Consider the following 24,355-nt stretch of genomic DNA (forward strand, 5'->3'; position numbering starts at 1 on the left):
TGATGTGCAGGAAGGAAAGGCAGAACTTAGATTACTGATACTAACCTGCCATTTCTACCACAAATATTTTCTTTTCTCCATCAAAGTGTCTTTCATCAATCCAAAATCAAGAAGAAATGTTCTTAATTTTCTTTGCATCTCTAAGTACCTTGTAATAGAAGAAATGAATCCTTCTTGACAAGAAACAAAGGCACAAGTAGGACCGCTAAGTCTGAGAGGCGACCTGAACATGCAAATAAACTGCTTAACCAAGGGCAGTAAGGGAAAGGTCTCACCTAGAAATTTAGCAGAAGGTTCCTGCTCTGCAGGAAAACAGGTCAAATCCAAATGAAACTTTTCCATCAGTGGTAAAATGTAGAAACTATACATGGGCATCAAGAATGACTTTTTTCAGAAAACAAGTGAAAATCATGGAGTCATCAAAGTTGGAAGAGATCTTTAAGATGATCCAGTGCAACGGTCAAACATGCTTTGACTTTCTCAGTTAGATTTAGCATTATACTATCAGAGTGTGAGATCAGCACTGGCCACAAAATATGAAAAGAAGGAGTATGAATCCATTATTATATACACAGCCTCATGGCTTTTGGGGGTGTTCATATTTATTAAACTCTAGGTGTCCTAAATCCTTTTCCTCATACGCTCACCACAGAAAGTAAAGAGACTGTAAATTACACAGAAAATGTTTGGGGTCTCCTTTTGTTTAGCAAAATTGTCAAAATTACTCTCAATGCCAAAATACCAGCATGCTTGCATTTCCTGTCCATTTCATTTCATAATGAATTTCATTTCATTAATATGGTGGAGCCAAAAGTACTGTTGTGAGTAGGCTGTTGTTCAGTAAGATCTACAGAATGACATTAACATTAAAACACACTTTCTCAAGCCTGCTTTGGGACTTTTCATCTCCCCACTTTTCACTCTTGCATGGATGTTTTGGCCCCTAAAAACTTTTTATTACTTTTTAAATGGAGAAAATCTTGTCTACAACTCATGCCATATGAAGCTACTCTCTTCTGCAGTGCAGTTTGCACTTCTGCACTTGTTTCAAAGCTGTCCCTTTCCTCTCCAGCACATCTCCTTCCCCTCTGATGTAATCTCCCTTCACTACATAATACTAGACAACCCAGGAAAATGATGAAGGACACAGTCTGACGTGCCTCCGCATAAGTGAATTTTGATTTATGCACTTGATTAAAAAAGTATGCAAATCTAGACAAATCTAGAACATCTGTCAGACGGAAAATCAGCTGATAATGATCATTATCCATTATCCATCCATCTGGTGGCCATAATTAAAATTTGGTTATCTAAAAATACATCCTTTATATACATAATATTTACTATTAAGGGTTTTTACCTTTGTTTTTTTCTATCAACACTGCACTAGCACAGCATGTTCTCGAAGTATATTTGAAAGACGAGGGACTACCCCAATAGGCTTAGAACTGACATTGCAAAATCTAAGTCCATTTATAGGTCCATATAACCAAAAACTTAAGCTCAATTCCCAACATATGACAGACATTATTCAAAGTAGTTTGCAGCTATACTTGAGAGAAATGCCATTTTGTTCATTAATGTTCTAAGGGATTTCTTCAATTTCATTTCTGAGGCTCTCTTTTATCAGTATTTTCTAAGGCCTACATCCAAATAAGGATACAGAATTTCTCTGCTTTTCATATGTTTCTACCTTTACATTTTTTAACACATTCATTGGAAAATATCTACCTTTCTGGCATCTCCTTGCATCTGTTAAGCACAGTATTATTCATGCCTCTTCACAGAGTAAACAATAATTACAGTGTGCACAGCAACTATTTTTCTCAAATCCACTCCTCCTCCTCCTGCTGCCAACATCTTCTTCTGCTTCACTGAACCCATTTTGCTCCAGCCTTATCCAAGACAAAGATAATGTTGCCATGTTGCCAATGCCTGTGTGCAGTTGCTTCTTTGAGTTTCCAAATTACTGTTGTCATTTTTCTCCTGTGTGACTGCTCACCAGACTAATGGAGCACAGTTCCAAAAGAGCAGCGCCAGATTTCCAAATCACAAAGTTCTGTACTACGCCGGTTCCCTTTTTGCCATAAATATAAGGCAACTGGGCAGGGATGGAGGCTGTCTGCAGAGGGTCAATAGCAGGAAGGCAGGTGCATGTCCCAGAAGGGCTCATCTACCAGTGGAGACTGAAGGCTATGCTGGCATCCCAGATAGCACTCCATCACCAGGACTAACTTTGCAGGTCATTGTTGGGCCAAGACAGTGTTAAGGAGGTTTTGGGAGTATTAATCCTCTCATATGTGCCTCTGAAATGCCTGCAGGATCACCCAGAATGCACAACAGATGACTCAGGCGTGCATGGGGGAAGGAAATGCTCTGCTTGTGAAAACTCACTACAGCCAAAAGCAAAACTCAATTAATGATGTATCAGATATTTAGGTAAATGTCCCCAGACAAAACAATGGCAAGTAAACTACAAGTGGCATTTTCTCTAAAAGACAGCTAGTTTGTTAATCTTTGAGTCTTCTTTTGCTGACAGCATAGCCAGCCCTTTGGGGGGAAATGATTCAGAATCTGGTGACAATTTCTTTAAATAAATGACAGGAAAAGAGCAAATAATTCTCCTGAAACAGTTTGTGTTGAGAATCAAGGGAAAGAATGCTTCAAGGTGCTCAGTTGTAGCAGGTGCCACAGTCCACATTTAATGTCAGTGTTCCTCACTCTTATCTGTTAGAAAACAGATAAATCACCACCTTAAGTGTTTGTGAAACCTAATTTTGCTTCTGATCTTTCTACTGTCTAACACAGACAAAACACCAGATTTGTTCTGCTTGGAGGGACAAACTATTCCTCAATAAATATCAAAAGGTTCCCAGCATTGGCACTGTGGCAACTCCACTCCATGCAGGAGCCTGAAAGACCAAACACATTACTCCTTGCTATTCAGGCACTTTTGTCAAAAACTTATGAATAGTCTCTGCCTGTGCTATCAGAGAAAGCTACATTTCCTGAACAATGTTTGTTGTGAATGCCCTTTAGCAGAAAAAAACTGGAAAGCATGAAATCCTCTCATAAAACAGATGAAAAATTCAATAGCCAAGTAGTACTTTCAGAACCAGAGTGACTGATTCTGTGTCTTGTGGGTCTCTCACAGTGAGATGCATTTCAGCATCTCAATATATTCAGAAAAAACTTTCGTCCTTCAAATGGTGTTTAGTTTGTCTTTATTTACTTGTAATGAGTCTTCTCCGTGTACCTCTACCCCAAAAGCCTGTAGGTTCAAAACTTTCTAAGTAAGGAGAACAGAAAACATATTGAATGAAGTGCTTCCAACTGTGCAACTGAGATGGAAACCACATCTTCTTGCTTGCAGTTGCCACATTTTCACATCCACTTCTGCTGCAGCTGCATCCTCATGTCTTTGTCTCCTCTTACCAAAGGTCTCAAAATAGGAACATTCGCATTATCCATGCTCACGTAATCATTATGCTTTATCCTGAGGCGTTTCTGGACCACAGAAAAGGAAAAAAAAAAACACCTAGGAACATCCATGCTTTTAAGGAAGACAGTATAGAGATTACGATGATGACTAAGAGTAACCTGGGCACTCACATAAATTTTGTGAGAAAAATTTCTCTTATGTGATTTTTCATATCAGGAACATCTGTTACACACTGGCAACCCCACTGCTGGGAAGCACACAGAAAGATAAGCAAGTGTTCTTTACCAATGCATCTTTACCATATATATATCCAAAGACAGGGGTCTCCATTTTATTTAGGGCTTAGGACAAGAAATCACACATTTCTGGGTATGCAGAAGCAATATAGCTAACTATATGAATATTAGAAGTGATCCACTAAGGAAAAACAAGTATTTTGTTACTTTTCAGGTTTTTTAATGTATCACTAAACTAGAAACAAGAGTACTTTTTATTATTTCATGTAAAAAGATGGTTTGGGTTTCCTGTACAGAGTTGGCTTTTCTAAGAAAAATGTTCTCAGAAAATTGTTTTTGTTTTTGTTTTTTTTTTGTCCCTATGCAGGGAAACTGCTTATATCCCATCTCAGTAAATCTACAGTGAAGAAGCATGTCCTTCTACATATGTTTCAGTCTTTCTGTTACGGCCCATATAGGATGTGGTATTTTTGGGATGATATTTCAAAGTTTGGTACATTGTATAACGGGTTTTCCCTCTTGGTTCTTTGCAGTGTACATGGCTGTATAGACATTTTACACAAAGGTCTCATGATTTACTTCTGCTCTGGGTACATGACCTGCTCTACACTCTTGCACCAGAAGCAACATCCTTATCAATAGTGTGCAAAAACAGCTTCCATGATCTTCTTAATACCAAGATGGTCAGACTGGGATATCATGATCGCACCATTCCTCCATTTCCTGCTCTCAGAAGTACCAAATGAATACCCAAGATCTTGATCCTTTTGTTCAGAAGTCCATAATTTTAGGGCACAGAATCTGAAAAACTTAGCCAAAGCTGTAGGACTCTTTTTTCCTCAGAATGGAACTTTGAAACTTTCAGTTGAATTTTCTGATCACTTCCATAGAGCCAATATTATACTCATGGGAAAAACAAGTAGGGAAAAAAGGCAACATAAGATTGATCCTGCTGCTTTTAAGCTTCTGGAGAATGTGCAGATACCAATGGTGCAGTTCACCTTCTACAAACATGTACAGAGGAGAAAGCTTGACTGTGAGCTGCATTTGACCACTGAGTATGCAAAGTGCTCTGATGCACAGGAGAACACACTACAGAACTAACAGCACTTCTAAATAATGGCACAATTTTCTCTTTGTGAAAGAAATAAGGGAGAGAGGAGAAGGGGTCATGACAACTGAATCAGAAGTTATCTGCAGTGAGTAATAAATAAAGTGACATTAGCTGAAGGCAGTCGATACCAGGGAACCAAGCATGTCACTTTCCAAATGCCTGTGAGTGACCAAGAGCAATGACAGACATAAACGTTAGTCAACTTCATGGGAAACACAGTTCAATCCTAGCTCATCGGCCATGCTGGAAAGAAATCAAACACATCCCCTACTATGGAATGAGAAATGAAGCTCAGTGGTAACAAATCAACTGACCAACCTAATTCTTCCTCTTATATTTCGTCCATTCATCCCCACAGAGTTTTCATTTCCTGTTGCAAATGCACACAGCAGTTTCTGAGTTCAGCCACACAATTCCAACCTGCTATAAATCCTTTCTTAGAATTTGCATCAGGCCTGAAATTAAGAGAATTTTGCCCACTTTCAGGAATATATATGAGGAGTAATTTCAGAATTAGAAGTAATTTTTACAGCTAATCTTGCCATGCAGAGTCCCTGCAACTACAACATTGCAGTTCAATTTTATTTATAATCTTTTGTACTTTCAAAGGCACACAAGGAAATGAGTATACCCCAACCTCTCCAATCTCCTTTCTCTTCAGCCGTTTGACTGGGAATTCCTTAGGGAAGCATCAAATAAGTTTTTCCCTCTGCTTTGATATCTGCTGCCCCCGCATCCCACAAACACTTCTGTAACACAGACAAGTCTTCTACATAAACCAGCATATGTGTGTCAATCTGTATTCTTCATTAGAAGCAGCAAGGGATTTGGTTCTTTACTTGCCAGCTCTGTGGAAGAAAACTATTCTGACAAAACCACTGGGAAAACTGAGGCAAGCAAAGAGCTTGAGGCATACTGGAGTACACTTACACAATGCACTCCAGTAAAGGAATCAGCCCGGTGACATGTAAAATGTTTTTGTGAGAAGATGAATTTAGAATTTAGCAGATATATGGGAACGTAACAATTCCATGCACGAAACCAACATGGCTGTGTACCCAAAGTCTCTCACTGGGGAAGGCCCAAGTCTCCTTGAGATCTTACTGACATAAATGAGGGATGTTTCCATCTGGCTCAGAGTGAATCCAAGTGTACCAGTACGTACAGCATGTTCCCAGGAAGGGAAGTCCTTGTGGAAGCGCTTACAGAAGAGGAGTTGTGGAGCAAGAAGAATTTCCTGGTAGCAACATGTGGGCACAAAGGGTTGAAAGCTGGGAGCACAAGACCGACAGAGAAGTAAAAACCACAGGGAGCTTTAACTGTGCTTCTGTGTAGAGAAGAGAGATCACCTGAGGGTCTGTGTGAGACAAAGAAATTACACAGGAAGCTAAAGGGACATGGAAAGAAAGGAGAGCTCTGGAACTTTACTGAGGAAGAGGAACAAAATTAGTAGTGAGGAGTTTCTTTGGAAGGCAAGCAAGATGGGAGGAAGAGGCTTGTTCAGTTCTGAGGAACACTGCAGGAGACCAGCTCTGGTGCAGGATGAGCAGAGATATGGGCACAATGGAGACCCTACACTTAGCAGCAAACAGGCTAGGTAAAAGTATAACAGATTTGTTTGGTTTTTTTAACTTAAAAATGTTTACTACACCAAGGATCTTTCTTCTCAGGGTTTTTTTGAGGGGGATAAATTATTGTGTTAATTTGACATATGCTACAACACCTTGGCCACCAAATATGTAGTACTTGTGACAACCTTTACAGACTGATAATGTTTGGAACCCTCAAAAGAACAAGCAGCTCCAATAAGAGCTTCTGCACAGATGTGCATTCTCTTTGCCCTGCAGGCAGCACCATTCCTAGGAGAAAAGCTCCTGTTATTTCATATTAAGACCTCCAGAGTGTCCCTAGGAAGAAGAAGTGGGTTTGTTGAAAGGGTTACCTTTCCATTATGAAATTGGTGAGGGACAGAAACTTGTGCTTCTTTCCACTTTCCAGCAGTTGGGTGGTAACAGACTGGAAGCAAGCAGGAATTGCAGTGTGAATAGCTGCAGGCACCTTGCTAAGCTCCTAAGCCTTCAAAGCATGGGACTGAGACCATTTCCACTAAAAAGCAAGGACAAGCTCTTAGAAGTACTTTATTGATTTAGCTATGCAAATAAAACCTGATATTTTATTTTGTCACAGCCAAGTAACATTCTATAATTATATATAAAGCCAGATTAATTTTATTTAATTTGTATGATTATTCATTCTTCACACCTAGAAGCTGTATTTTTTTAGCCTGGCTCAGACCAGACCATCCCATCCTCTTCATGGACTTCTTCCCTCCTTATCTCAGTTTCACTTGACTGATGTGGAAATACTTGGGTTTAGCCAGTTTTGCAGTCACACCCCCCAGCATTTCTTCACCTGAGCACAGGAGAGGATACTCTTTGCCTTACAGTTTATGTCTGATGAACACTTTGGAAAAGCTAAAGCCCAACAAAATTCATACACCATAAACCTTCCTATTTAAGTTTTTAATTTCTGCATTCTGGTTTCATAGTGCAAGCACACACAAGGCGGAATCACAATTTCCAGAACAAGAATGACTCATAGCTGTCTGTTCTAATAAAAAAAAATAAAAAAAAAAAAAACAAAAAAAAAAAAAAAACCCAAAAAAACAAAAACAAAACAAAAAACCAAACAAAAACAAAAAACAAAAAACCCCAAACAAAGAAAAAAAACCACAAAATACCCCAACCAAACAAAAAAACACCAAACACAGCAAAAATACCAACACAAACCAAACGAACAAAAATGAAGTGAAATTTAGTATTAAATTGCTACTTACTCATAGAGGACTGGAAACAGCATTTAAAACAATGTAAGCTTAAATCTATTCTTTATTGAGTAGTAAAAGTACTAACATACTAATAAAGGCTAATTTCATTTTATTTACCATGGAAAGCTGCAAGAAAGCCTGCTTGTCTTTGTCATAAGCAAGTCTGTAAATCTAACACTCCAAGTTTTTTATTATTCTGCCTGACAGGCAAAGCAGTTGACAACTTCAGCTATTTCAGTAGTGCTTATTGTTGATGGGAACATCTCTACCACCCTTTTCAGCAAGTATCAGTCTGAGAGCCACTCGGGTATCTTGCAAACATCACCCCAACACTTCTCTCAAACACGGTTCTTGGAGTCTCAGTGCTCTTTGCTTTTGCCATGAAGCTCTGCATAACTATTTCCCCCCAAATTATTAATCTATTTCTCACTTCAATTGTGTCTCATACTCCTCAAATGATCTGAGCTTCCTGAACTATTTTACCGGCTCATCCAAGAATGCTCCTGGAAATCCAATCTAAAAAACCTCATTTGGCATTCTTCACTGAATAGGATGGTGGAAAGAAAATACTATTTGCTCAATTCAGTAAATGTTTAAATAGTTAATAAAATATTATTTTATTAACTCAGTTCAAGGACAGTAAAAGGTCTTTGATTTTGCTTATATAAGTGAACTATCGCAGGATAATTCTAAAAAGCTATCTCTACTGGTCTACCCAAAGGTTTTCCAATTACATTTTTCTAACTAATAAAAGATAATTTCTTTCCCTAAGAATTTTTTCTTAGACCACCACAGGTGCTGCAAAATTCTGCAAAATCATTCTGGTTCAATTTGTCCTCAGGGGAAGATGAACCAACAGAGAAGAGAACACTGTGTTTTTCAGATTTAATCTGGTGACTGTTAAAGTGAGCCCAGGCAGGAAACAGCCATTTGGCAAGTGAAGTCTAATACAAGGAAAATGGAGCTTACCTCCAACTGCAAGTCAACCTGGTGCCCTGAAACAACCTTTAATGAGTTACTTAAGTTTCCTACTGCTCTCCTTGACATGTCAGCGGCTTTAACACTCACAAAGATGAAAAATCAATAGGACATATGGATACATTTTGAGAAGTTATATGACTTTGCTGCACTGTCTTCAACAATTGCATTTTAAATGAGGACCCTCAGCTCCTTGCTCGGTATGTTCCATTTATACTATATTATACTTTACCATATTTTTTTTTGCTTCAGAAAAAGTATTTCTTCAATATTCAATGAATAATCCTTCATTTTAATTTCATTCTCCAGCATACATCATGCTTGCTCTAATACAATTTCACTGAGGTCACAGTTTACCTGTTCAATCTTTGCAGTGGTCCTATTTACTGATTTTGATGAAATTACAGCTAGGAAAATTTGCCCCCTCTCATGGTGACTCACCAAGAAAACAGACTGAGATTTAAGAAATCCGTCTTCTTTTAGGCTTATAATTTAAGTTAGATAATGACCTTGATTCACAAGACTTTCTCAATTATATTTACAATAGACTTTAAATTGCAAGTAAAAAAATAAATTCAATCAATTACAATTCACTGAGACATATCCTGATAGCACAGGTTTACAATTTGACCCTGCAGTTCCCCACATATTTCACCTAATTGCAAGGCTTGTGTTGCTTCCACTGAAATTTGATAATACAGCCAGGACACAGTACTAGGAACAAGCGCTTTGACATTCAAGAGCAGATCACTGAGTCAGATTTGTCCCAGTCAGATTTGGTGATTAGAGTTATCTCCAGGGGAAAGGACACCTGATGATGCCATCTCTGGTTACCTGTGCACCAGAAAAATCTGTGACGGCACCATGGGCAGAGACCACAGGGTATTTACACCCACAGGCTCAAAGGATCAGAATAACAAAACCCTCAGATTAAATCCTCTGCCAGAAGATTCAGACTGAGGGAAAAGCTTTTTCCACAGAATAAGGAATATAGGGGCATAAGTATTTGAGAGCATCTTATTCTTAAATTTTCTGGAAATAAGCCAGCTAAGTACTGATCCACTGAGTATCACCAATGAAAGAAATTAAATAAATCAAAAGTCCACAATTCCACAATCTCTTGAGGAGTAATGAAGGAAAGAAATAGGCTACATGATTATCCATAAAGCACATTAAGAACTTTCCCCTTAAAACTTATTTTGCATTAATTTTATGCTTCAGGTGAAGGGTTCATCTGCAGGGCTATACTTGCTTCCCCCTTCCTACTTTTAGATGATTCTGTTTCCTCTGCTGAAAGGATATCATCGATCACAGCAATTTATAAACCTCCCTGACTTTCATGCTGTTTCAGAGTGTCCCTTTTTCTTAGGAGAATACGTCTAATAGGTAAAATTCATAGTAGCTACAAGCCTAAACAAGTCAGTAAAATACACATGGGATTAATTTGGTTTAATTTATTTAGCCTTTCAATATACTTCTATTTTATGAACATATGAATCATCTCTATTACACTCTAATGACCTTAGCCTGGGACACTAAACCAGCCTTCCTATCTTAGGTCTTCACAGTTATAGACCCTTTTTCATAAAAAGAAGACATATTTCAATCAAAATTCTACTAAAATGCTAAGGAAATTATTTTATGGACTCAGCAAGCTTACTTGGCAATTGAGAAAAATTATTGTCTCTCAAAAAATCTAAGCCATAAAAGCAAATCCCTACCTCCAATTATTATAGCCTATCTGTTTTTCAAGAACAAGAACCACAAAACAGACCTTTCCAGGGCATGTATGAGAGTGGCAGGCAAGTCATTTCCACACAGCTGAATTAATGTATTTTAAATTAATTCAATTAAAAATATCTCTAATTAAGGCAGATGGCTTTCAAAGAACCCTTTCCATTTTGATAAATGATCCTTCAATAAACATGCCCAGCTATTGAAACACCTGGATTAAGTGCTTTAAATAGGGACCAAAAAAAGGTGTATTTATATTTCAATTGATAAGGAGGCTATGAAAATCACCAGTACATATAGGATGATTTAAAAGATGACAGTAGAAGGTTAAAGTGTGCTTTTCATAAATTATTTGAATGAAATACTCAGACTTTCAATACTGAAAGGGGATCTAGTATAAAAACTTCTAGCAGGGCCTATTGTAACAGGACAAGAGAAAATGGTTTTAAACGGAAGGAAATTGATTTAGATTAGACATAAGAATGGTTTTTTTACAGGAGGTGGTAAAACACTGGCACAGGTTTCCCAGAGAGATGGTGGATGCCCCATCACTCAAAACTTTCAATGACAGGTTGGATGGGGCTCTGAACAACCTGATCCTGTTGCTGGTGTCCCTGCCGTTGGCAGGGGGGTTGGACTAAATGACCCCTGAAGATCCCTCCCAACCCAAACCATTCTATGTGAATGATTCTAAGTACAGCTGGACCCTTAAGCTATTTTAGCTTGGATACCATGATCCACAGAACATTTTTTAAACTTTCTTAATCTGCATAGGCCATTAACCCATGGGCTCTCATGGGCTTAAGGAAAGTGAAGGAATGAAACCCAAAATATAAACAAGCAATCAAGTCTTGTTCCTGTTTGTCATACAAACAACATTGAGTGTAAGTTCCACATACTGAATCCTTTGGATTTAAAAGTTTAACAATCAGCTTGCTTTCTCCTCATATTTTTAGTTTTAATTTAACATTCAGCCTGCTATATTCTGAGTGAGAGGTGGGTGATTTTGACATGTTTGAGCAATGCCATTCTTTCACAAGAGAAGCAGAAGTAACAAGCAAGGTTTGTCTAAGCAAACATTGCTTCCCTTTGGAGCAGAATTGGATAGGATTTTCATCTTGAAAGCTCAGAGGAAAAGGTTAATCTGCTTTTCCACTCTGTAGGGATGGTACCATGTAATTCCTGAATCAATTTTAATAAAACTTTTTCACCAGGTCTAGGAAAGACACAGATCTCTGACTGCTCCTGAAGAGTTACTTGCCAGTATTCAGGGACTGGCACAGGGTGGGAGGATAGTGAGCTTGAGTTGCTATGGATATGGCCACTACTTAAGTCACCAGGTTCTTTGACCCTTCTGAAAATTTTCACTTTGTGGTTTCATCCCTGTAAGCCCACAAACATAACTTGCTCTGGAAAGAGCCCATACACAGCCTCAGTAATACAGCACATTTCCTAGAAGGTTAGAAGAAAAGGAAATCCCAGACCTTGGCTTTATCAGAGGAGGTTTGTTCCTTTGTGCTCTCATCCAGCACTGAGACAAGACCAGTCAAACCCTGACAGCCACAGAGGTCATGCAGGCAATGGGATATCCTTCACCTCAACTCCTCCTCTTACCCTGAAAGAGGCAGCACCAGCCCTGCCTCCCGTCTTCCTACCCTGCCATGGCAGCAAATGCCTTCTCTCCTCTTTCTCTGTGCTACAGCAGCAAATCCACATGCTCACAGACATGCTCTCTCCATGCATGGCAAGGAAGGGCCAGTGTCCCCCTCCTCACCCAGCCTCTCCCACCCTGCCCCACAGAAGGACCACAGCAAAATTCTCCACCATCCCTGCAAAGGCTCTTCCCCAGGCAGCACCAGAGGTGAATCTCCCCACAGAAAGACACAAGAATGAGCAACACAACCTGCAGAGGGGGAGTCACACGTGCCATTTGGAGTTACTCACACCTGCCATTTCAATCCCTTGTTGAAGACACTCTGCTGCAGGGGGATGAGGAACACAAAAGGACCCATTTCCCCTTGTATAAAGATTACTGCTCAGCACTGACATCCTGTAGCCTTCAGATTTTATGTTTAACTGGAAATAACAACCCCCTGGCAAACTCCTAAGGTTTTGCAGCCTCCACAACATTTGGTCAGAGCATGTATCTACCTGTGTAATGTGTGAATTCAGGAACTGCAGAATGCTTAGAAACAATTTTTCCCCATCTGCTAAGCTAATGACCTCTCCTAAAATGCCTATGAGCTCTGAACATTTCCTTTTCTAGTATTTTCAGCATAATCAAATTACAGTCTGACACTCGACAGTGTAAATTAATGTCTTCTTTGATTTTTTTATTTTCCATGCAGATTCCTCAGAAGTCTTTTTTTTTTCTATTTTATCCTATTAAGCACAGAAAGAGAGAAAAGGCAAAAAAACAGACATTATCTCTGAGCGAATCTTTCTGCAAGCTGATACATCTGTTTCTAAATAGATTGAAACCAACACCAAGACCATTTTAGAGGACATACTCTGCAAACATGTGTCTTTCCCAGAAACACACATTCCTTAATGTGCATTCCTTAATGGAAATTCCATAGGAGGGTTTCTTGGGGTTTTTTTTTGTGGAAATATGGGTTGAACATTTCAAAAGAAAACCTGGCAGTGATACTGACAAGTGTAGATCATTGACAGATTATGCTGATGTTGTAGTACCCAAAATATTTACTCCTTGGTTCATATACTGGGATTTGTAGCCATGATAATTTCATGAAAAATCCTTTGCCAAGATTTTTCTCCTGAGAAGCCTCAGAGGAAAAGAAAAACAATAATTTGCTGCTGTGGAATGCAACAGGTGCATCTTTGATTGGTCTTATGTGGTTGTTTCTAATTAATGGCCAATCACAGTCCAGCTGTCTCAGACTGTCTGGTCAGTTATAATATTTTATTATCATTCCATTCCTTTCCTTTCAAGCCTTCTGATGAAATCCTTTCTTCTGTTCTTTTAGTATAGTTTTAATATAATATATATATCATAAAGTAATAAATCAGCCTTCTGAAACATGGAGCCAAGATTCTCGTCTCTTCCCTCATCCTAGGAGCCCTGTGAACACCACCACAGGGATTTATTACTGTATTAAGACCTATATATTAAAAAGGTCAAAAATATGAAGATGCTTGTCATGGTCTCCCGTTGAGTGCATACCCTTAGAGATGGTGGATTCTCTTTTTCTAAACTTCACTCAGCATTGGAGATGAGTAGAGCCTACATCTCCTCTCTAGAGCCTTGCATGAATCTGGATGGAAAACTGCAGATAGGGAGATTTCAAGGGACTCTTTCTGCAGATGACCTCTTGTTCTTGAAGAGCTAGCAAAGATTACAGGCATGGTAACATTTTTCTCTGCTCTTCTCTGCTGCATCGTTATGTATCACTTTAAAATGAGCAGCTGAAAGGTTTATTTCTAACTTGTGTTTTTCTTTTAAAAAATGCAGAAATAGTTCTGCCTTGTCTTGACTGCAGATGAACAGGCACAACCTTTCACTGAAAAGCCCCTGTATGCTAGTCTCTTTTTAAAACCATGGATCACATTCTGTTCCTTACAACATCAACCAAACCACTTCAGCTTTGTTCAATGAAATGGAGGTTTAGGAGAGCGCTGTCAGAAAATAAATCCCTGCAGATACCCCCTCCACAAAATTCCTGCTCATGTCTGCTGACAGAGGGAAAAAAGTAAGAGCAAGATTTGCTCCTACCTGAGAAGTTTCAGCACTTCTCCCTCAACTGCAGTCCCTCACATTTGTGATGACTGCGTGAAGGCCAAGGACAAGCAAAACCAGCTATTCTTGCTCAGTTCAGGGCTGTTTGTGTCCAATACTCCATCTCAGATTCCACATGGTCACAAAGAGCTCCAGAAACCTGGCTCTGATACAGATGTCTCTGCAGGGCTGACCTGACAGCCTGCATTTTAGGGCCAAATAAATGGTTTCACCCAATGAATCCCTCTTCCCCTCTGAAGGAGGAAAAGATGTACCCACAGAGAAACTGAACTCATTTCTGTACTTCTCAGCAGGGAACTCCCTAAAGCACTGGTAGTCACAGCCAAAGAAAATAATTTTAACATATAATATGGATGTTTTTTGGCTTTTAATCTAACACATTTATTATACCAAACAACAAGCTAGCTCTAGCATTTCAAACGGGAGCCTAAAGAAGACAAATATGACACCCACAGTGTGCAAAACCCAGCAGAAGGAGAACACTGGCAAAGCTACGAACATTTAAATAAAGGGGAACTTCTCTGTTTGCTTAGTCTGTTCAAGGCAGTAAAGAAACATGCATAGCTCATTAACTAAAGTTCTTTAGAAAAGGCAGATGCTAATGAAACCCTGTCAAAATGTTTTAAAAACAGCTCAAAAAGGTACAGAATACAATACAGCAAATGAGAGCATAAGAAAAAAGCTACTTACAGGACGGCAAAAAGAGGAGGCTGATGAATACCAGAAACACCCAGAAACAACTGGAAAGTGATCTCAATGTCTGTCTTCTCAGCTGACTACAGCAAAACACCAAGGGAAAGCTGAACTGTTGCCAAGAAGGAAGATAAACTTGCATACATTTGAAATAAACGAACAGATAACAAATTCCCATACAGAGAGCATGCCATACAGGTAGACTTCTGGACTTCAGCCTTTTCATTCAGGGTGCTTCTGGTACAAAAGTAAATCCTTAACAACAGTGCCATTAAAGGAATTCTCCATCCTCTCATAATGGAAGGCAAATCCCTCTGCACCAGCAGCACTGTTACGTTCTCCCCAAAGGTGGCAACTGCTGCCTGGACAGCGTGTAAGCAACAAGCCGTGGCTGTTCTGTGGCATCCTGCTATCCAAACAGAGAACACGTCACTGCGGCATAAAAACTGCCCTCACACTGCTCTAAGATAAATACTACTTTGCCAACACATTTTCAGCAAATATCTAAACAGGAGTTTGTATTTCAGCTTCTGAACATGGAGAGTTTCACAGCAGACAAGAAAGCTAGCTGGAAATAACCACACTGCTTAATTTTGTATTAGCTGTCAGTTGATCTGGATGAAGAATCAAGAAGCTTGTAAGGGGGTGGGGGTCATTTAGTACGGCTTCTTGGTGATCTGCACAATTCTGCCCCCCAAAATGCTAAGTACCCTGAAGTTCATGGTTCAGGTATGCCTTCAGCCCCACAGCATGCCTTCAGGAGGGACCAGCATGAGCTACAGAAGAGAGCCACTGCTCAAGCTGTGCCAGCAGCTCCACATTCCACTGTCTCCACAAAAATAACTTGCCATCACATAACTACAAGAGAAGTAAATTGCCACTGGAAAAGCCTCTCTGCTTGTAAAAATCAGAAAGGCTGCAGCAATTTGAAGCCACACACATCTTGTGAGCCATGTACGTCAACAGGGCAAAAAAAGAGGGAAAGAAACAATCAAGAAAAATTAACTTCTTGGTTGAGGAAATGATTCAATGTTCTGCACTAAGTCAAGGTTGCTCCTATCTGACATTTTTCAAGGGTCACCTACAAATGGGGGGGGCTGAGGGGGTTTATTTACCACGGAATAGGTTTCTTCCAGCACAGAAGACCCAAGCTGAATAAAACTCACCTGCTGTAAATCTAATCAATCTCACAGGAGTTATGTTTCTCTAGATATGCACTGGGGCAACTGAGATAGGGATTTTACCACAAATTGTTCATATCAGCTGATTACTTATTTACTAAGTGAAAAATGGATATTTCAGTGGATATCAGTGGACACAAAATTAGGTAGCAGAAACAGAAAATAATTTGCCCACATACAGATTCCTTTTCTCTACAACATCATCTCTATTTGAAATATTTGACCTAGACAGGAAAAAAAGGTTGAAAAAGGAAACAATTTGTTTAAATGGCTATTTATTTAGCCTTCAAACAACTTATGTATTAATTTGGGTACAATATGAAACCACACTAGAGTCTACACCAATGTATTTGACAATTCAGCTCTTGGCAAGTATAACCTTTTCTTCTCCAGATTCTCTTTTGGATGAACATTCTTTTCACTGCACTTTCATGTTGAGAAATAATGTAATCACTTCATGCAACACTGTACAAACTTTGTGGAGGGCTCAGAGAACTCCTGCCTGTTTCACAGCTGCTAGTTACAAAAATGCTGCTCCAGAAAGTTATTAGAATATTAACAAAGGTCAGCATTTTGAAGTAGATATGGGTACACCCCAGAGATATTACTGGATTTCAAAATACTTCCAAATAAGTTGTGCTACTTTTCAGCTTCCACCTCAACATTTCTGCCACAGCAGCTAATACACTAAAGAGAGCATAAATGTACAGGAAAACCACAATCTTGCCTGAAGCTTTTAGCACTCTGTAAAATTAGTTTACTTCTTGTGCATATCAGCTATGCCTATTTTATTAGTTTTGCTCAATTAACACCATCCAGAAGAAAATTCAGTGATGTACCTTTCTTTGGCCACCAGTTACAAAATATGCTCCATTTATTTTAGAATAGTTGGCAAGGCAAAGCAAGAATGGGTTTATAATTAAGAACCAGGATCTGGAGAGAGTAATGTGAATACAGGGAGACAGAAAATGTTATCAGAGTCACACTACGTGTTCTACAGAGGCAGAAAGAAGGTACGTCCTTGATACCATGCTGATGCTCACACACAGCCCAGCTGGGGTAATGCAATGGCAACAGCACCATTAGCCCTTTTCCCAAACTGTTGTCATCCTTCCATTCCCCTCCCTTCAGTAATTCATGCCTGCTATAAGCAGGGAAACATCAAATTGTGAATGTTATCTCAAGCTAAAATGCTGCCTTGTTCCAAATCTGTTGCTCACCTGAAGACCAAACCCCTTGCTTTTACTACATTACTGGACAAATTGTTAGTACAGTCAGTGCTTTGAACCACAGGCTTAGCCCAAAATGCTCTCTTTGCACACATGCCCTTTCAAACCTGACATTTTGTGTATTGATTTTGGCTGCTTTATAGGTACCTAAGTGCTGAGGAGAGGCAGAAAACACCATGCACATACAAAAGGTCTGCTGATAGGTTCTCTCTATTCTACTTTGAAGAACAAAAGCACATATATTACACATCTTTGCAGCTCTTTAGGGATTCTACCAGCTAAAGGATAGATTTTTCTGAACAGTTACTGCAGCTTCCAAAACTGTGACTTAGAAACCAAACTTTCACACTTTGAAGTTTAGGAAGTGGTTTGGTGCCAGATAAAATAATGATCTAAGAGCTTCCTAATATGCAGCAGAACACTTTAAGGAAAGTTTGCCCATTACATATGCAAGGACAGGTTATTTGCTGTAAACCCAGATGAACTTTGTTGGTCTTGCAGCATTGAGTACATTCAGAGACTCCCAAACAACATACTTGGGTTGTGTAAAGTCCACTCTGCCACGTCATCATTTATGAAATCGCTTTTGCATTTCAAGAAATTTATTTTTCAGGTATTACTTCTGAGACTCTTACTTGCTGACTTTTTCTACAATAAGAAGTTCTATTTATTAATTTGTTAACATATGGACAAAGTATTCTGAACTTGAATTTAGTGCATTTGAGAAGCTTAGTTAAGTCTTTTTAAAGGCCAAATTTTTGAAATTTTTGACGAAATCAAAATTAGACCATGAAACATTAATGGATTGATGAATGCTCTTAGGTTTATGAGACACATATAAAGGCATTTCAGCTTATTTGTAACATGCATTTATTTTGTATTATTAGATGTGGACATTCCTACGCTGATGTCTGAGGAGATACATCATCCAATTTTGTTTATTTCTGAATACTCTTGCCATAGCCATTAAGGTGAGATAACTAGGGATGAAAAGAAGTTCTCTGAATTTCATTGGATATGAAATTGTTTAGGGTTATCCTAAAACTAATAAACCCAGACCTTTGTCTAAAGCGAATAAAGGAGGAGCTAAGCCCAGTGCAAGTAGTCATTTGCAAAGTGAAACCTTTTGTGGACTGCTGTGATGAAGGCCCACTACTGTCCCTGTAACTGATAGTGCCTTTTTTTCTCATTTCACACACCACAATTCTTCACAGCATCTGGGGGTGGACTTTCTACATTCTTAAGCCAAGAACATGTCTATGTATGAGAGGTGCTGTGTCACCTTTGCTTGAGGTAGCAGATCTGCTAAGTACAGAGAAGCCAAACTGCAGAACTGGATGCCAACGTTTTTTCTCCCAAGCTGGATGCTTCAGAAAATTACTTCAGTCTACAAATTTCATATATGAAGGAAGAGCCACCTGGAACTAACCATCAGGTAACACCTAGGAGAAGGGCCCGCCTAGGGATCCCACTCATCACAGACTTTGCCTTGCTCTGGTTGCCAGGCAGCACCTGCATCTACTCACTGCTCGCTTCAGCTGATAAAGAAATCATCACCTCTGCAATGACTCCTTCAAAGCACCAGGCATGGTTCATTCTTCCTTTCGAAAACATGCTCAGAGGAATACCTTGGGATTTGAAGAAAAACTGCCTAGAGCTGTTGTCTCCCAGGCAAATGCTTTGATCCCCAGGGAAGAAATTAAGTTGAGCAACAGCACTTTCCACTGTGCAGAAGTATTGTAACTGAAATTCTATTTTTTGGATGTCAACTCCAGTTTTGCTCTAGTCTTCACACTTCAACCACTAAGGCAATGCTTTTATTGAGTGAAAAAACCCCATGTCACAAAATTTGGGGGTCAGGACTGGCATTTGTCAGGCCACCACTTGAAATACAAAGGAAAAATATTATTCTTGTAACCTAAAGAAACCTGCTTCTGTAATTTATGCAGTGACTATTTCTTATACAAGAAGAGTCCTTGGAACCAAACATTCATAACTTCCACTTTTCCAGCTGAGTACTGTAGTAACTGTGCTTGTTTTCTCCCCACAAGCCATGAATTCTTACCTGTCCTTTTCTCCAATTAGCTCCTAGCTAAAAACTGGAAGCTAAAAACTGTCTAAAGCACAGAGCTTTTAGAAAGGGTTAAACCAAACATGAGCAAAACCAAAACAAAATCAAACCAAAACACTGTATATTTATTTAAGTAAGACTTGACACTAATAACATTGGCTATGCAGCAAGGAACTGCTGAATGTTTCTCCGAAGGAATATTTTTCTTGTATTGCCAACATTACATTACCAAAATACTGACAAAGGACTAAAAAGGACCGCAACAAGACACTGTTCTCTTGGGGACAAGAGTGACAAAGCATCTTATGACATTTACATGCTTCTTGCAACTGGAAGTAAATGAGATTAATCACAATACAGACCTACTGATCTGATGACAGGACAGTTGTAATTGCCTCTCTTTGCATGCTATGTTGACTCACCACACCTAATAGTTTGTTTTTCTAATCTCCCTGGGGGAAAGATTGTTAGAATTTGTCCCTGCCAATGAGGAGTGACCACATCTATAAAGAAAGTAACCGCATTAAAAGAAAGTTGAAGAGTCAATTGCCAATTCTTTATATTATGTGCATGTACCAAACTCAAACAGTGATTATTCACACTGGAGAGAGAGTTATTTGACAGTTTTAATACAAGTATACTCAGGAAAAAAACCCTATGCCTCTTGCCAGCCTTTGGTAAAGTTTAAGTGCATGGCATACATTAGTTTCTAACTCTAGTTTCTGAGGAACACTGGAGTTAGAATTCTGAAAATACTAAAGGAGGTCAGTGTAAGCTGTTAGACACACACAGTTCCAGAGATAAAGAGACCACAAACACGTCCAAAATAAGCAGAAGTTATTTATGCCATTATTTTAGACCCTCTGGGCATCAATTTTTGTGTTTGTCATGTGACTCCTACAGTCACCCCAATTGCCAAACAATGACAAGCTGCACCAAGTTAAAGAGCTGGACCATCACACAGTGAGGCCTGAACTGATGACAACACATCTTTCATCACACGTCATAAAATGCCCTTTCTTTTGCTCCCCTCACCAAATAGAAAGTTGTTTTGCCAAAGTTCTGAAAAGCCTTGCTTACATGGCTTTTTTGGAGAGAAGTTTTCAGACACATCTCAAGTTAATAACTGAATTTGAAGTTAATAAATTCTGCAATTGCTAAGGAAAACAATGAGGACCAATTTTAAACGTGGCATAACTGGATGAAATGAAGTGACTTTTGACAGGCAAAGTTATCATTCCACCTCTCTGTCAACCCAAGGCCCTGTGTTTTCTGGGAGAGACTCTTTGTTCTCCTTATTGTAAGCCAATCTTGCAATTTTCCTCTTCAAAGTAACATTTTTAGAGAAAAATGCAATACCAAGCACCCAACAGTGGCCAAAAAAAGTGTTCTTGTAATATACTTCAACACAATTTTAGAAACTCTACACTCATTAATCCACATAAGAAATTTGACCTTGCAGTCTCTTCAATTCTAGGAAAGAAAATAAATTCTGGAATTTTCCTAACATTATTTCAGATTTATTATTAAGTCATTATTTCAGACTACTCATAGGCACACTTTGGATGATGTCTTTGTATCTGCCCATTCTATATGAATTGTGACTCTGCTGCTGAAGAAAAGCATGAGCTTGCTGAGCTCTTCTCAAAGTCAGCTGAGGAGGAGAAGGGAACAAGTAATATAATTAGGAAAAGTACAAAGTAGTTCAACTTTATTCTGTTTAGTCTTCTGAAAAAGAGCTCTGCATATAAAAATGAATTAGGGTCACTGCTTCTGGGGCAACTAAAAAAAACCTATTTAAATCAAAGCAAGGAATCCTGCTTGACTTTGCTGAAGACTTTCTGAACAGATGGGGTGCATGAGACATGAAGAAAGGTCTGGGAGGAAGCAGACTCTGGTGGCTTCTCAGAGGCTACAATCCACTGATGCTTGCTTCAGAATTTCAACACCCATAAATTTAGGAATACACTAAAATGTCTGCATCCTGAAAAAATAGAAAAGAACAATCAACTCTTTCATGGTGAAAACAAGTTAACAAAACAGAGTTCTTCTGTTCAGATGGGAGTAAATGGATGAGGCAGTCAGGTAGAAACAGTAGCTTAAACTTCAGCATTGGTCATAACCATCTTCTTCTCCAAGCACATTTACAAGGCCACAGGGACAGGCTGGCATAGGTTTGAACCCTGGCACAGAATCAGTAAAGGTGTTGACTGGGTGTGAAACATGTTTTACACTTTTCTCATGCAAGAAGTCATTCAGTCTCTTGCCAATGACACCTGGTTTTGATGTATGTGGTTTAATTTTTTTTTCCCATCTGTCTTTTTGCCTAAATGAACATGTATCCACTGTCTTTGGCTCATTTCCTGCTCCTGCTCCCAGAAATTCCTCCACTTTATTTTGGACCCTGAATACAAGTTATTTGAACTTGCTTGAGGCTGGAACTCTAGACAGTATTATTTATTCATTTGCTGAAGCAGAAAAACCCCTTCATTTTTGAGATACTAAAATACCTCAGCTAAGTGTTGGTTGGAATTCTGTTCTGCCTTCCTGCTAATTACTGCTATGGCTTCTTGCCAGCCACCATTTTGAAAAGTCAAGTACCAGCTTCCAGATGAACAGCAATGTGAAAGACAGCAAAGAATCATTCTAAATAAAATATATGGCAGCATGAAAGGAAAGCAAACATTTTCTTGCTGAGACAGCTGCCTAAAAGTCCTGGCTAAGCAACTCTCTTATGAAGACAAGGCAGGGTTTTGTCCACATCTCAAAACCAACACACTTTTCATCATGTCACCAAGGTTCTCTTGTGAAGAACAGCAGTGTTACTCTGCATTGCGTGTAGGTCTCTGAGAGCAGGACAGGAGGAGGTGACTGCGAAAGAGCCAGAAGCAGAGGATGTATCAAGGCTGAAAACTCACTGTTATAAAATCATAGAATAATTCAGGTTGGGAAAGACCTCAGGAGGTCATCTACTCCCACTTCCTACTTAAAGCAGAGTCAATAACTAATTCAGATCACATTTATCAGGGATTTGTCCTTTCAGCTATTGAATATTTTCAAGGATAGAAACTCCACAACCTCTTGTGCCAGGGTTTCACTGTCATCATGAAGAAAAGGCTCCTTCTTAGCTCAGGTTTACTGTGGGCAACGCACAGAGCAAGGTAAGATGGTTACAGTTATAAAGAGTTTTCAGGTTGAGCTGCTCAACCCAACAGGTGTGAAAAAGATGGGGAACTATCCACTGATACAGCAGGAATCTGTATTCTAAGAGTCTCCATGTTTTGGAAACTGGGCACGGTGACAGATTTCCAGTTTGGCTGTGAGACATACAGAACAGAGCATGTGGTACTCCAAATCAGGCAACAAAAATCAGCTTTTTTTATTCTCAATAGGGCTGGCACTGAGTCCGGTTTCCAGACGGTTTTCTTGTTGCATGTTTCTGTTGCTTAGAGGAACACAGCAAAAGCAGAAGGGGAAGCGCTTCCCCACAAAGAAAGAAGGAATCAGAGAAACAGAAGTAAAAACATGAAGAATGAGTCAATAATTAGTAAGTTACATCACCTTCCGTGTCACTTTTCTCCACTAAGGAACCAGCCATGGAAGCTCTCACTTTTATGCCAAACAATTCAGTGTTTGATTGTGCTGTCTGTTGTAGCTTTGGCTGGCATTTTCCAGTCTTATTTACACAGTTAGATGCAAAGCAACCCATTATAATGCTTGTTATTTATTAATAAATGTAGTGTTTGAAAGGACAGATGCTCTTGTTTACCATCCCCTCAGATACCAGTCAGTCTTCATATCATGCTCTACCTTATGCAAAGTCTGACTTCTTTTGTTCTTTATCTGCTTTTGATATTTAATTATTCAAACTGCTCGATGACTGCATTAGGGTCTGGTTTAGTTGTTTCTATATTTGGAAACTTTCCTTACAGCTCACCGATTGCACATTCATTTATTAATCTAATTAAAAGCCAATGGGAAATTTCAGTTTAAGAATTTGAACATTGGAGAAGCTGTGGCTGCTAAAAGATGCCCAACACAGCTGCAGGGCACATACTTAATACAGTGGGGACATGATAAAATTGACCTAGAGGACTGCTAATTACACTCACCTTCAACTCTGTGTAGGTTTTCCATTTATGTGTGGTATTAAAGCCCACTTAATACCTAGCAAAAGACATCTCAAATACAAGAGAGGAAAATGTAAAATCAATAAACTGAAGCATACTATACAATCAAATGCCATTTGAAATCCAAGTTGCAGCACAACACACCATTGTAGCGCACAGCTCCGGTACACATGAGCACTCGATTGCATGTCCAGTTTTCATAGCTGCATCCTTGAAACAATTTCTTTAGCACTCTGTACAACTGGGGCCATAAATACTTATTTCATCTTATTTTATAATTTTGTCTTCCAAAATAGCAGTTGGAGGCTTAAGAGAGACTACCAGGACACAGAAGGTCCAAATGGTCAATTTCTGTTCTTAACTCTGCAGAGTACTGAGTTCTGCTGATGTCTACAATTCTCTGCCTCTGCTGGGGAGAGGTAAAAGCTGTTTAGCAACTTAAAGGATCGAGCCCTATTAAATTAAAGAAATGTGAAAGAATTAATCAGAAAGGTTTATTTAATGGGGGAAATTTTTTTTTCTAAGAGTTTTTCCTGCCATCTGATCTCATGCAACAGACTCAGTCATTCTTGTAGGGCTCTTTTGCTGCTGTGGTCTTGAACCCAGGCCCTCTGAGACCAACAGAGCAAAGATACAGCCAGTTATAAAAAACATGGTTCCCAGGATACCATCCTGCCTAAGGGCATCCATAGGAATATGAGCCTGGGACTTTTGGCTGCTGCTGAGAAGCAGTAGCTGGGATACAGAGAAATTGGGGCATGATGCACAATAGCCTCTAACTCTACTGCACTTTTGGCCTTTGCCTCTTGACCTTCAACCCATCCTAATAATTTCCTCACTCTTTACCAACTTTTCTCTTTACCTTCCATCTTACCGATGCAGAATTCAAGATAATAAATAAGCATTGCAATCTTACTACTTTTTTGTGTCAACTACAACTTACTTGGCTTGAAGCAGAAATGC

The 24,355-nt window shown here is 39.2% G+C and overlaps 1 protein-coding gene across 4 annotated transcripts in view; it reads right to left on the reverse strand.

Moving 5' to 3' along the window:
* PKIB (cAMP-dependent protein kinase inhibitor beta) overlaps nt 1-24,355 on the reverse strand; it is a 54,219-nt gene that overhangs the window by 6,259 nt on the left and 23,605 nt on the right. Inside the window, exon 1 of one of the 4 annotated variants that reach the window (XM_058802326.1) lies at nt 14,779-14,819. The exons of the other annotated variants lie outside the window; for them this stretch is intronic. The gene's annotated coding sequence lies outside the window, so the exon portion shown is untranslated. Of the gene's footprint in view, nt 1-14,778; nt 14,820-24,355 lie in introns of those variants that run through there. 4 annotated transcript variants of the gene reach the window in all.

This window comes from Ammospiza caudacuta, chromosome 3, assembly GCF_027887145.1.
Source record: "Ammospiza caudacuta isolate bAmmCau1 chromosome 3, bAmmCau1.pri, whole genome shotgun sequence".
Lineage (NCBI taxonomy): Eukaryota > Metazoa > Chordata > Aves > Passeriformes > Passerellidae > Ammospiza > Ammospiza caudacuta.